Here is a 13,617-nt window from a genome sequence, read left to right on the forward strand (position 1 = left end):
TTGAACAGGACTCTCACTGCATACAATCATCATGCAGGCTGAGGTGAGGATTTCTTGATTTGCTGTATCCTCTTAGACATTAAAGATGTCTGTTTTGTCCACAGATTGGGACCTTTTCAAAGCCTTAAAGTCCAGCTTCATGTGTGGAGAAGCCCTCGCAGAATGAAAAGGTTTTTTGTCAAGCAATGAGGAACCACACCACCCAGTGAAGTGCCATGACACAATTTGTCACTCTTCGTGTTTCCCATCTTATCACTGCTTTGCCGCTTTGATAGACAGCATATAAGTAATGTTATTATTTACAGGCTGCAATATTTGAAAAGCAAATGGAATCTTAAAAATGCACGAATAACTGACACATTTTGTGCGTGTATTTTATTATGCATATTAAAACATTGCAGGGGCACATAAGACGTCTATTCCGTCGCACATTACATTTTCTGTAATAACAGCACGAATAATTCCGATTCTCCGATCGCAGCCCTTCTTTGCTTTGTCAGTAATGTCGGGCGCCGTACGGTCCAGTTCTGCTAAAAAACGAGTTCCGACTCCGGAATGAAAAAACAATGGATAGCGCCGTCCACGTGTATAGAGACAATGAGGCCAATCTGTTCATTTCATTTACCCACGGCATGCACGGAGCTCATGTTAAAATTGTATAAATGTCCATTTATTTCCATTATAGCATGCAAGACATGAATCGAAGGTTTTTTTTTCCGCAAGCCGCGCTGCGGGCCTATGTGCTTTTTTTTTATCGCCACCCTTTCGCAATACTGCAATTCCCAGGAAGCCCCGGACTGCCGGTTCGCTCCCATTTCCGGTGACGTCAGGCTGGCTATAACTACCCCGCTCCGAGCATTCCAAGCCCTATTGTTACATTGTAACAAATCGGGGCAGCTGGAGGGAGTCGGGCTTCGACCCGCTTTGCCTTTTCAGGTCGGGAGGGGAATTTTTTGTGCTACAGAAGCTGACTTGCACCGGGGAAGCATTGAAACGTCCATACAAAGAAAAGGAAAAAAAGGAAACCAAATCCAACACCCCGGCAACAGTCAGCAACGAAGCGGATCGCCCATTTTTTTTTAACTGAAACATCAAAGGCTTCGGGGAGAAAGAAAAATCTACAAAATATAAAAATTACAAAAATAAGCTTATACATAATGCATTGCGGAGCCGCCCCACTTTTATAAATCATCAAGTAAGGAATTCCACTAAAAAATTCCCCCCAGCGGCTCTCTCCTGTCTGCCCCCGGTTAATCGGCGCATTAGCATTACTTGTCCTAATAAACAAGCATACAACAACGGCTCCGTTTCTTAGAGAAATGTAATCTGTTTTTGTCTCACGTTGAAACATTTACATAATTATATATCTATAAATAAATATATATTTTATTGGGCGATCGTTCGAATATTTGCTGTGATTTTTTTCCCCTTTTTGTTGAAAGTCAAGCCTTTCGTAGCTAGCGACACGACTTCAACGCATATTTATTTTTTGTCCTATTTTTTCTTGCTTTTTCTTTTCTTTTTTTTTCTCTTGGGGAAATACTTCGTTCTCCAATCGGGAACACAAATCACCAAAACGAACCGGGAGAGAAGACTTCCAGGGACAGCCACTCTACAGACAACCGAAACCAGTAAGTACAATCGTTACGATCGAGGGGGGGTTGAGCGCCGGAGGGCCGATCGGCTGCACCGCCCGCTGAGTGGCCACAGGAATGAGGGGCACTCGCGGAGAATTATTTATAGGAGAAGACACCCCCGTTCTTCTCCTCTTTACGGCGTGACCCCCAAAAATTCCCCACTGGGTGAAGATCGCGAAAGCCTGTGCGGTGCGTGACCGCGAGATCCTGCACCGTCTGTCCCTTGGATCTGTCTGCGTGTGTGTGGGGAAGTGAGGGGAAAAAAAGTTCTCCAGGCGGCTGCTAAGGAGGCATTAACAGCACTTCGAGGACAGCGATAAAAAATGCATATTCATTTAGAAAGCTAATATGTTGCTTGCAAATCGAGAATACAAAAATTCATTTCGTGTGTAGAATGGAGAGGTCATCGTGTCAAAGTCTCTCCACAAAGGATGAACGGGGTAGCCCACCTGAATGGTTGGGCTTTGCTAACAATGAATCAGTAACTCGTTTTCCGTTTGCACGTTCGCTTAATAATTTCATTTTGCTTAAAGCTGTTTGTTAAATCCTAAATTAGATCTCACATGAGACAGAAGGGGAATGTAGGCCGGCAGATCTTTGGAGTGTCTGCGCAGCTAAATACCACCGACCGAACACTATAACATGTCTGGTTATCTGTTTTCTTACGTTTTATTAGTATTTTCTTTAATCTGCAATCTCAAAAATGTCTTGCCGATTAGAAAAAAAAATCTCTGGACAGTCTGTAGATGTGAAATATTGTGTTTTACAATTATGTGATTACATTAAAAAAAAATCACATTCTAGAATCTGTGTTGGGTCACACTGAGCGACTCCTCAAAGAACATGCCAATCAAATCTCATATATAGCGTCTTTCATATAAGCTTTACCCCAAATGGCTGAGCATGGACAGGTCAAAGGTTAGGGTTTGAAGCTTGCTGCTCCAGCCACTAGGTCAGAATGTTCATCATGGTTTATCTGTCCATCCTTTCCTTTGGAGACGTCTACGATGTCAGTCCGTATGTTGAGTCAGTAAAGTTGAAGTCGAAGGGAATGTCGGGTCAGCCGACTTGAGTCTTGGCTGCTGTCATAGCTGGTCAGACCACAAGTAAACTTCGTGAAGGCCACTCCAGCCGCTAGGTCAGAATGTCCATCACGGTTTATCTGTCCATCCTTTTCTTTGGAGACGTCTATGAGCAGTCCTTATATTGAGTCAGTAAAGTCGATGTCGCTTTACACGAGTTGAAGTCAAAGGGAATGCTGGGTCAGCCGACTTGAGTCTTGGCTGCTGTCATAGCTGGTCAGACCACAAGTAAACTTCGTGAAGGCCACTCCAGCCGCTAGGTCAGAATGTCTATCACGGTGTATCTGTCCATCCTTTCCTTTGAAGACATCTACGAGCAGTCCTTATATTGAGTCAGTAAAGTTGAAGTCGAAGGGAATGTCGGGTCAGCCGACTTGAGTCTTGGCTGCTGTCATAGCTGGTCAGACCACAAGTAAACTTCGTGAAGGCCACTCCAGCCGCTAGGTCAGAATGTCTATCACGGTGTATTTGTCCATCCTTTCCTTTGGAGACATCTACAAGCAGTCCTTATATTGAGTCAGTAAAGTCGATGTCGCATTACACGAGTTGAAGGGAATGTCGAGTCACCCTACTTGAGTCTTGGTTGCTCTTATAACTTCGTGAAGGCGTCTGCCTGCTATATAGAGTGAGGTGCAGCCACCTGATTGGCTGTTTGGCCTAACAAGCAGGTGGTCTTCATAAAATAGGCACACACACATAGTATGAAACCCTGTTACCCTTGCTGCCTGTTTCAGGGACTGTGGTCTGGATGATGTAGGGGAGCTTCTCCTTCAGCGTATCCAGCCAGAGCATCGTACTCCGAGGTAAAACCCTATCCCCGAGTTCCCCTATCCTATAGTTTACAGCAGGGAACGACACACAAGGCTTGAATCCTTCAAAAATGTCACTTTTTTTTTAACAGCTTACAAGGTGTTTCTTTCAACTTGACAGAGAACATAGCAAGCAACCAAATTGACCCAACAACTGCCTAGTACTGTATATACTGAACTCTCCAGCCCGTATGTACTGATAACTCCACCCACGTTCAGAATGATCTGCGGTTTTACACTCTCATCCCAACACTCCACCTCCCTCATCGCTCCGGCGATCGCACTCGATCCTCCAAGGAGGAGAAGCATCGGTGATCATGCTCGATTCATCCCCTCCAGCGCTCTGGCGGTCACACAACCACCCACTTTGATAATTGCGCTCAGCTCACAGTGAGGAAGGAGACCACCTCACTCCCTGTGCTTAGATGATCGCACTAAATTCATGGACCCCAGTGGGTCGCAAACACACTGGCCTGTTAGCAAAAAAAATAAAAAAACTGGGTCGTGTCACCACAAAGGCTGGGAAACGCTGTTTTTCAAAACAATGTGGGTGACTTTCTTAAGGACCACCTTCAAAGCCGATGTCACGTTACACGACTCCTCGTCGAAGGGTGCGTCACACTGGCTGACTACCATTGCTGATCTCTTCACCGGACTAATGGTAGTGTAACGTAGTGATTCTTCTTCTTTCGACTGCTCCCGTTAGGGGTTGCCACAGCGGATCATCTGTCCGAAAGCTTTAAAATTCAAACCTTGAGGTTGTAGGTTCCAATCCTACTACTGACACCATGTGGCTCTGATGCTGTCCTAATGTGCTCTCAAGTCCGAAATTCCACGTGGTGCTCTACCAACTTAGGAATACGAGTCGGAGAATTTGAACAAATCAAAGATGCCCCGAGTTGTGACGCAACACTGGCCTTTCACCTTACTCAGTTGTTTAAAATAAAACACGTACCGATGCCAGGCCGATGTGCCATTTTTTTTTGGTCAAATTGCATTCGGAATGAAGTGAAACACGTTTAGTACGTTTATTTTGCTCCTTGTGACCACGAAAAATTGCCATTAAGTATTACGACCCAGTAACAAATCAACAGCAACCTTGTGTTTCTCCGAATGGTCCGGATGAAATCCCACATCAACGCACTGAAGTGGGAAGGTGAAATCTCACAACTCGGGGGTCCGAATAATACGAAAGCGTGTGAAGGGACGCATGAGTGAGTCACTTCACCAGCCTGTGCGCCAACTGGAAAGCAAAACCAAAAGAAATCGAACCAACTGTATCTTAAATATTATCCAAAAATCACTTTGGATAAAGGCATCCGCCAAATGACATGGCAATAATAATAATAATAGTAATAATGTCAATTTACACAACAAAAGATTGATGGGCACGTCAGATTTTATTAAACGATTGCTGTCTTTTCAGCACGGATGTGCTCATCTCTTTTCTGATAGCAAACGGCTTGTTGTCCGACGGAGCCGGTGTTGTACGAAGGGTTAGCAGGTACGATGAGTTCAGCTTCAATTTCCGCCATTTTTTCTTTCTTTCTATTCAGTACATGGGACATAAAAAACAATCTGATAGGCTGGGACTCACCTTGACAACACCAAACAGGTTTGATTTTGTCTTCAGTTTTAGGGGCGGCTCTGTGTGCATAACAGGTGACAGCCAACAAGAGCTCATCTGGAAGTACAATGCATATAATGAAGGAATACGTTAATGCAGGTGTTTTGGACCTCAGAAACAGAAGAGAGCCTCGTATGTCTGAAGACTTGTGTTTAACATATCACGACAGAATCAGCAGTTGATGAACTCGCTCCCAGGCCGACTGAAAATCGTTGGGCATGTCAAAATGGCTGACCATCCAGTGCCCCTTTTTGTGCTGCCGGACAGAGCCGGTGCTGTATGAAGGGTTAACAGGTACGATGAAGTTTGGTCGCAGTCTCGGCCGACTTTCTATTCTGTCGTGACAAAGAAAACATGAGGTATCGGACTGATCGGCTTGAAGTCCAAAACACTTGTGTTCCTTGTTTCTGTGTCACTGCAATCTTTGGGTTGTACTTCAGGATGAACGTTTATTGGCTGTCCGGTCTCATGCACACAAAGCCAGAGCCTCCGACTAAAGACAAAATCAGAGCTTTTATTTGTTTAGCTAAGCTGTCCCGATATCTCATCCAGATACTTATTAAAGGTTTCGGTTTCAGCTCCGTGACTTGGTAGTTTGTTTCAGACTCCCACAGCTCTGTGCTTCCTGGCTTCAGTTTTAAATGCACTTGCCCTTAATTTCCATTGATGTCCATTTGGGGCGGTGATTCTTGATTAAGCTGAAAGAATGTTTTCCTGAATCTCCTTTATCGATGCCTTGGAGGATTTGAAATTCCTGGATTAGGTTCCAACGCAGTCTCCTCTGTTCGAGAGGTTTCATTCTTTGAGTCTGTCACAGTAGCACATGTCCCTAAGTCCCATGATGCACCTGGCTGCTCTCCTGTGCATGACTTCAAGTCCTGCTTTGTCTTTCTTGTACCAGAACTATACACACAACACTCCAGACATGGTCTCAGTAGCGTGTGACACAGTCTAACAGCCCTTGATTTATATTCAATACTTTTTATGATATAACCTAACATTTTGTAAGCCTTTTTAATCAGTTCTGCACATTGGTGATGAAAGCGTTGTATCAACATTACCCCATTAATCCTTTTTAGAGATCTCTTCCTGTAGCTCAGTGTCTCCCATCTTGTATTTATAATTGACGTTGCTTTGGCCCACGTGTAGCACTTTGCACATTTCTAAATTAAACTCCAAATGTTTTCTCATTTCTGAAGCTTGTCCACTTCTTCTTTATTTTCCTTTGCTGCCTCTTCAATGTCTGCCATCCCTCAGATTTTTGTGTCATTTTATATGTATATTATTAATCAAATAGATACACATCCTCCTATATGTTAACATGCTCAGAATATCAATGTGGCCATAAACGCATATAAAACATTTTAGTATTTTGTAGGTTTAGCGTCTTTCTAAAGGAGCCAGCATCAGGGTCACCGCTGAGGGGTAAAACCTGTAGGGGGCACGGCTGGGATCTGCACTGGCAATCGGAAGGTTGCCAGTTCAAATCCCATAAATGCCAATAGGGACTCTGCTCTGTTGGGCCCTTGAGCAAGGCCCTTAACCTGCAATCGCTTAGCGCTTTGAGTAGTGAGAAAAGTGCTATATAAATGCAAAGAATTATTATTATTATTATTATTATATGAAGTTGTGAGATGTGTCAGTTGAAAAGGAGCCATTGCAACGACCCCAGTGAAGGTCCAGCTAAAGACTGACGTACCCATGGATACCCCCTATGAAAATCTGGCATTAGAAAGTCAGTCTGAGCCTTTATTTAGTTTATATTTCATTATGCTATTAGTAACCCCTGCTCAGACAAAATGTCATCCAGTTGTATCTTTGACGTCCTGTCACATTCGTCTTCCTTAAAAAGTCAAGAGACCATGAAATGCTAAAGCAAAAAAAAAAATGCTACACATAGAATTGCCACAGCTATTGTATCTGGGAAGCTCAAGGTATTGTACTGTAAATGGAAAATCCACAGCTATTTAAATTAGGAAGTGCATGGCGCTGTATATGGAATATTCACAATTATAATAAGCTTAAGGTGTTGTATATGGAATATCCACAGCTATAGTAAGATGAAGGTGCTCTATTTGGGATATACACAATAATAATCAGCTCAAGGTGTCGTACAGTATATGGAATATCTACAATTATAATTAACTCGTAGTGCTGTATATGGAATATTCACAATAATGATAAGCTCATAGCTCTCTATATGGAATATTCACAATTATAATTAAGTCATGGTGCTGTATATGGAATATTCACAATAATAATGAGCTCACAGTGCTGTATATGAAATATTTACAATTATAAATAATAAGCTCACAGTGCTGTATATGGAATATTCACAATAATAATGAGCTCATGGCTCTCTATATGGAATATTTATAATTATAAATAATAAGCTCATGGTGCTGTATTTGGAATATTCACAATAATAATAAGTTCACAGTGCTGTATATGAAATATTTATAATTATAAATAATAAGCTCATAGTGCTGTATATGGAATATTCACAATAATAATAAGCTCTTGGCTCTCTATATGGAATATTTATAATTATAAATAATAAGCTCATGGTGCTGTATATGGAATATTCACAATAATAATAAGCTCACAGTGCTGTATATGGAATATTCACAATAATAATAAGTTCATGCTGCTTGCTATATGTGGAATATTTTCCGCCACTGTAATCCGTCAGGCTGTGTGACGTAGTTGTTTGGATGTTGGACTTCACACCCCGAGGCTGTGGGTTCAGATGCCCCTGCTGACGCTGTGTGACCACGAGCAGATCACTTCACCTGCCTGTGCTTCAATTGGACAAACAATAGAAATGGATCCAGTTGTATCTCTCAAATGTTTTAGGTATCCTTAGATAAAGGCATCAGCCAAATAAAAAAAAAAAAAAAAGTCCTAACAGTAAAAATTATTTGTAAGCTCAACACGCTGTATATGGAATGAAGAGAGCTGCTGGACTTTGGAAGATCAAGGCACCATATAATGGAGATCCACAGCCTTGTATGTTGACGCTCAATTCAGGTAGTAAACCCACAACACAACACAAACTCCAAATCAAATTCAAATCCCCTGTTCTGCGCTTCATCCCATAATCGATACGTGAATGGTGGGACTTGACCACACATGCTGCTGTTTTTATTCCCACTTGTAGCCTAAAATGCGGGGTGGAGTTGAAGTCGGTGACAACTGGAGGGCCGAGTGCTTATGTTGTGTGTGATGATGAAGGCTTTGTGTTGTTATCAGATCACTGACTTTGAGGGCAGAGGTGAAAAAGTGAAATGTGTTTAAAAATTCTAAACTGAAGGGGACGCAGTCTGATTGGACGCCCCTTTCCTTGGTGCCCGGCTTAACCAGTGTGCGTCATAAACTTATGGTTGTATTTATTCCTTTTGTATGTTTTCACCTCATTGCTAGCAGTCATTTGCCTCAAACGTTCAAGTGAACGATTTGTATCATAAAAAATGATGGCAGCAGACTTTGTCACATATGCAGTTTTTATTATTGTGCATACTAATGGTCGTGTGTGTGTGTGTGTGTGTGTGTTACAAGTGAACGTCGGGACCTTCACATGGCTGCACATCAGCGAGCATTTCCTTATTGGCCTGCGAGAGATGCAGAGCGGTCACACTCGGCCCACCATGTGGACGGCGATCTCTTTGTCCTTCAGGTTCTTGACGTCTTTTGCTGGTGAGTTGATAAGCACACGTCCGGTAAGTGACTGCGTTTAAAGTAAATATGAGAGGCCTGCAGCAGTCCAGCGGTTCATTTTAATGTTTTGTTAGAATGACTAAGAGGAGCTTTGAAAGCGGCCATTTGCAAACCACTCTGCTGAAGAGCTCTTTAAAGTCAGACAAGGCCCCTAAATGACCAGACAACGAGGGGTCTATGATCTCTGCAGGCTAAGGATGGAGTGAGTCGGGCCAAATCCATGAATGGTGAGTCATTCTGAGGAGTGCCTCTGGATTATCAAGGCCTTTTTACGCTGTTTCTGAGCACTCCAATAATTTTGAGGGTGCAATGAGCCTTAAGTCCAGATATTGAGAACGGCCAAAATGATTTTGAAAATGCTAAAGTGATACGGATGTCATATTAATTATAATCCAGAGAAGCAAACCAAGCGTGTGGTCATTTTTCATGGTGAAGACCAGAGGTGACAATGCAGCAACTAGAGAAATAATTGAAGAAATTCATCTAAAAGAAACCGCCGTGTGTGCAAAAACACAGCTTCACTGAAACACTGAATCGCAGCCCTCTGCTCCATTATTTGAGAACGTTCAGAGCAGGGGTGTCCAACTCTGGTCCTTGTGGGCCGCAGTGACTGCAAGTTTTCATTTTAACCATCTTCTTAATCAATGAGCCATTTTTGCTGCTGATTAACTCGTTTGGCCTTCATTTTAATTGATGTGACTCAGACCCCCTTAGTTGTTTCTTTTTCCTTAATGAGCAGCCAAACAATAATGAGAAACAAAACATGGACCAGCAAACCTGAAAATAAAGAGAGGTGAAGGTCTTGGTCAGGTTGGTCTGCTCAGGTCACCAAAACATCTTGACGGTGGTCTTAGAAAAACAGGAAATCAACAAGTCCTGATATTCAATAATGGCTTCAATTAACAGCAAGAATTGGCCTCTCATTACGAAACTGGTTGGAGTGAAATTGGTTGGAGTTTGATGTTCCAGTTTAGCTGGTCATCTGTCGGCTCGTTTCACATCTCATTTCTGTTTGGCTGCCGTTCAATGAAGAAACAAATCAATTCAGAGGACTGAATCCTTAAAAACACGGCTAGTAAAATGAAAGGGAAAAGGAGTTAATTAGCAGTGAAAAGGGTTAGAATGAAAACCTGCAGCCACTGCGGCCCACCAGGACCAGAGTTGGACACCCCTGGTTTAGAGCATTTAGTGAAAACGTGGAATGTAAATCCATTACCTCGATACTCACAGCTGCAGTGCTTCCATTTAAAGCAACTGAATGATCTAGCAAAGTTCAAAATTGTTTAGGGAGATGAACAAATGAGGTGAACAGTTTCTTTATTTCATCCGCTATCAGAACCTTCTTGCCACCCTGTCTGACTTTGGCATCAGTGGGACCACCCACAAGTAGTCAGAGTACTATCTCATGTGCAGATCCTGGTGCGGAGAGATGTCAGGGGTGCCCCATGGATTGGTTGCTGGGTCCTCTCCTCTTCTTTCTAAACACAACCTCACTGGGCTCCTTCATCCTGCCCACTGATATGAGGATGATGCACAGCTCTATCTGTTGTTCCTACCAGAAGACTCCACAGTATCGGCATATTGCTGTATTTCACTGATATTTCAATCCACACGATGGAGCATCATCTCCAACTTGGCCTGGCAAAGACGGACCTCCTTGCCATCTTGGCCAGCCTCCTATCTTTGTTCAGTTTGGCTCATTATTGCTAACATTTGTCAAGTCAGTATGTAGCCCTGAGGTGGTCATCAGTGACCGGCTGCCCTTCACAGACCATGTTGCTCCAGTCTTGTAGATTCATGCTATTCAACGTCTGCAACATCAGACCGTATCTGAGTGAGGATTGCGTACTAACCCCTAGTTTCTCTGCTGTTCTTTTTCTGTTTTTTTCTTTGGTGGTGATCTGCACCATCACCACCACCTGATGAGGGCACCATGCAGTTCCATTGATCGATTGAAGGCCAGATGTCCACATGACATACAATACAATACAATACAGTTTATTTTTGTATAGCCCAAAATCACACAGGAAGTGCCGCAATGGGCTTTAACAGGCCCTGCCTTTTGACAGCCCCCCAGCCTTGACTCTCTGAGAAGACAAGGAAAAACTCCCAATAAAAACCTTGTAGGGAAAAATGGAAGAAACCTCGGGAAAGGCAGTTCAAAGAGAGACCCCTTTCCAGGTAGGTTGGGCGTGCAGTAGGTGTCAAAAGTAGGGGGTCAATACAATACAATATACACAACAGAACAATTCCTTAAGACAGCATAATAAAAATTTTAGAATTACGGTTTAACAGTAGATGATATGACATAATTAGGTTTGGATATTTTTAGAGTCCTGGAGACCTCATCCATCTAGCTGCCTCCCCATTTGGCCATGCCACGGCTGAAACGTTGCTCCGATGAAAGGACCCCTCTTTCCCATGATTCCTGTGATCCTCCATCAGGGATGACTTTACCTTTGGCAGGCAAACAACTTGGCAGGTGGGCCGTGGCACCAATGGCCACATTTGGGTACCGAGAAAAGAAACAGAATAGGTGAGGGTTAGTATTCAAATATAATTATCACCATGTTATAGTGCTAATGACTAACAACAGAGATGCAGTATGTACAGTTAATCAGCAGCTCTAGTCAGGATATGCTAAACTGAAGTAGTGAGTCTTCAGCCGGGATTTAAAGGCTGAGACCGAGGGGGCATCTCTTATGGAAGCAGGAAGACCATTCCACAGTTTAGGGGCCCTGTAACTAAAAGCTCGACCTCCCACTGTTATTTTATTAATCCTTGGAATCCTAAGCAGACCGGCATCTTGAGATCTTAATGTGCGCTCAGGTTTGTAAGTCATGATAAGTTCAGACAAGTAAGCCGGACCTTGGCCGTTTAATGCTTTATATGTTAAAAGGAGGATTTTGAAATCTGCCCTAAATTTAACTGGGAGCCAGTGTAAAGATTTAAGAACTGGGGACATCATCATCAAATTCTTTCACGTGAAGCCTGAAAACCATGACGACTGATTGAGATCATTTATGTTAGGTAGATTGCCCACTCGGGTGGGCTTGGCAGGCTTGTGGTCTTGGAACCCCTGCAGATTTTGTTTTTTTTCTCCAGTCCATCTGGAGTTTTTTTTTTTTGTTTTGTTTTTTCTGACCTCCTGGCCATCAAACCCTACTTTATTCTTTATTTTTATATCTACATTTTTCTTTCTTCATCTTGTAAAACACTTTGGGCTACATCATTTGTATGAAAATGGGCTGTGTTGTTGTTGTTGTTGCAGCACAACTCCTGGTCCAGGTTCTGATCTTGTCACAGGTAGACTACTGCAGTTCTCTGCTGGCATGTGTCACCAAGCCACTGCAGAGCATTCAAAAGGCAGTGGCATGTCTGGTGTGAGGTGGGCACATGTCACTCCTCTTTTTAGATCACTTCATTGGCTTCCTGTAGTGGCACACAATAAGTTTCAGTCCTTGATGGTTGCCTACAGGTTAGTCAGTGGGTCTGCACCATATATATGGAGACACTTGTGAGATCCCAGGCTCCTCCTTGGCCACTCAGGTTTGGTGATACCACACACAAATCTCAGTCCAGACTCTTCCTGTGTAGCTCCTGGCTGGCAGAAGAAAATGGTCACCTCTGTCTGGACTGTTGACTCCCTTAATATGCTTGAAGACTCTTGTGAATTTCTGTCTAGTAGTTAATGGCTTTGATAGGCTCTTGTAACTAGTTTCCATTTTGCTCTCTTCATTTGTGAGGATCAGTTTTGTAACCTTGTCCTGTCACACTTGTGGGATGGTATACTGAAAAATCCCCAATTAAATATGGTACAGAAATAGCATTTTGGTATTTTCAGTACCAGCAATAACCACCAACCTTTCTCTCAGACCACCCTTACTGCTTGAACATGCCTCATGCCCCTCAAGGAACATCAAGATGTTTAAATAAACGGTACATGAATATTCTTTTTTCTTCTATATTTCACCCTATACAATCTCTTATATTAGGAGTTTGTTTGTTTTTGCATACCCCTTGGGGTCAGCCATTGTACAGCACCCCAGTGGCAATTGCAGGTTAAGGGTCAAGGGCCCAGCAGAGGAGGATCTTTTTTGGCAGTAACGTTAATTCGAAACGGGAGCCTTCCAGATACCGGTGCAGATCCTAAGCATCAGAGTCACTGCTTAAACATAAAATAAACAATAATACATTAAACATATTGACTAAATGATCAATGAGCAGAATAATATTAACAAAAGTAATCAGAATAAATAAGCCAAACTGAAAAACGAATAAGAGAGAGATAAGGAAAAGGAATTTAAACATAAGCCAGGGTGGAGCCCCGTCTGAAAGATAACAATAGTCAGTCATTGTGCCCCACAAAACACCGTTCTTGTAGAAAAATGTCCATAACTGATTTAGAGATATGCTTTGATTTCATACTTTTAAGAAATAAGTTTATTTTGTTTAAAATATACATTACGTTCATCCATTAACAATCTGATATCTGATATGTTTGTGGAGTTTCGAGCGTTCCATTATGAAAGGAATTGCACAATAATTTGTAAATAGAATATAGCAATTTAAAGCACTACATGTAAAACATTTCAATAACAGATCTGTCTCAGTATCCAGTTAAAGGTCACGGGATGCTGGTGTGCATCCTGGCAGCAAAGGAGCAAAGAAAGGAGCAGCTGTGGATCAGGAGCTAGTCTATCACAGCAGGCGCTCGCACACCGACACATTTTCATTAGAACAAA

General features: G+C 42.6%; 1 protein-coding gene across 1 annotated transcript in view; it reads left to right on the forward strand.

Annotated features, from left to right (window-relative positions):
• The first annotated feature begins 861 nt into the window (after positions 1-861).
• The window catches only part of csrnp2 (cysteine-serine-rich nuclear protein 2), a 67,083-nt gene continuing 54,327 nt past the window's right edge, over positions 862-13,617 (forward strand). The window contains exon 1 of the mRNA XM_039746796.1: positions 862-1,631. The gene's annotated coding sequence lies outside the window, so the exon portion shown is untranslated. The remainder of the gene's footprint in view (positions 1,632-13,617) is intronic.

This window comes from Polypterus senegalus, chromosome 3 (assembly GCF_016835505.1).
Source record: "Polypterus senegalus isolate Bchr_013 chromosome 3, ASM1683550v1, whole genome shotgun sequence".
In the NCBI taxonomy this organism is placed as follows: Eukaryota; Metazoa; Chordata; class Cladistia; order Polypteriformes; family Polypteridae; genus Polypterus; species Polypterus senegalus.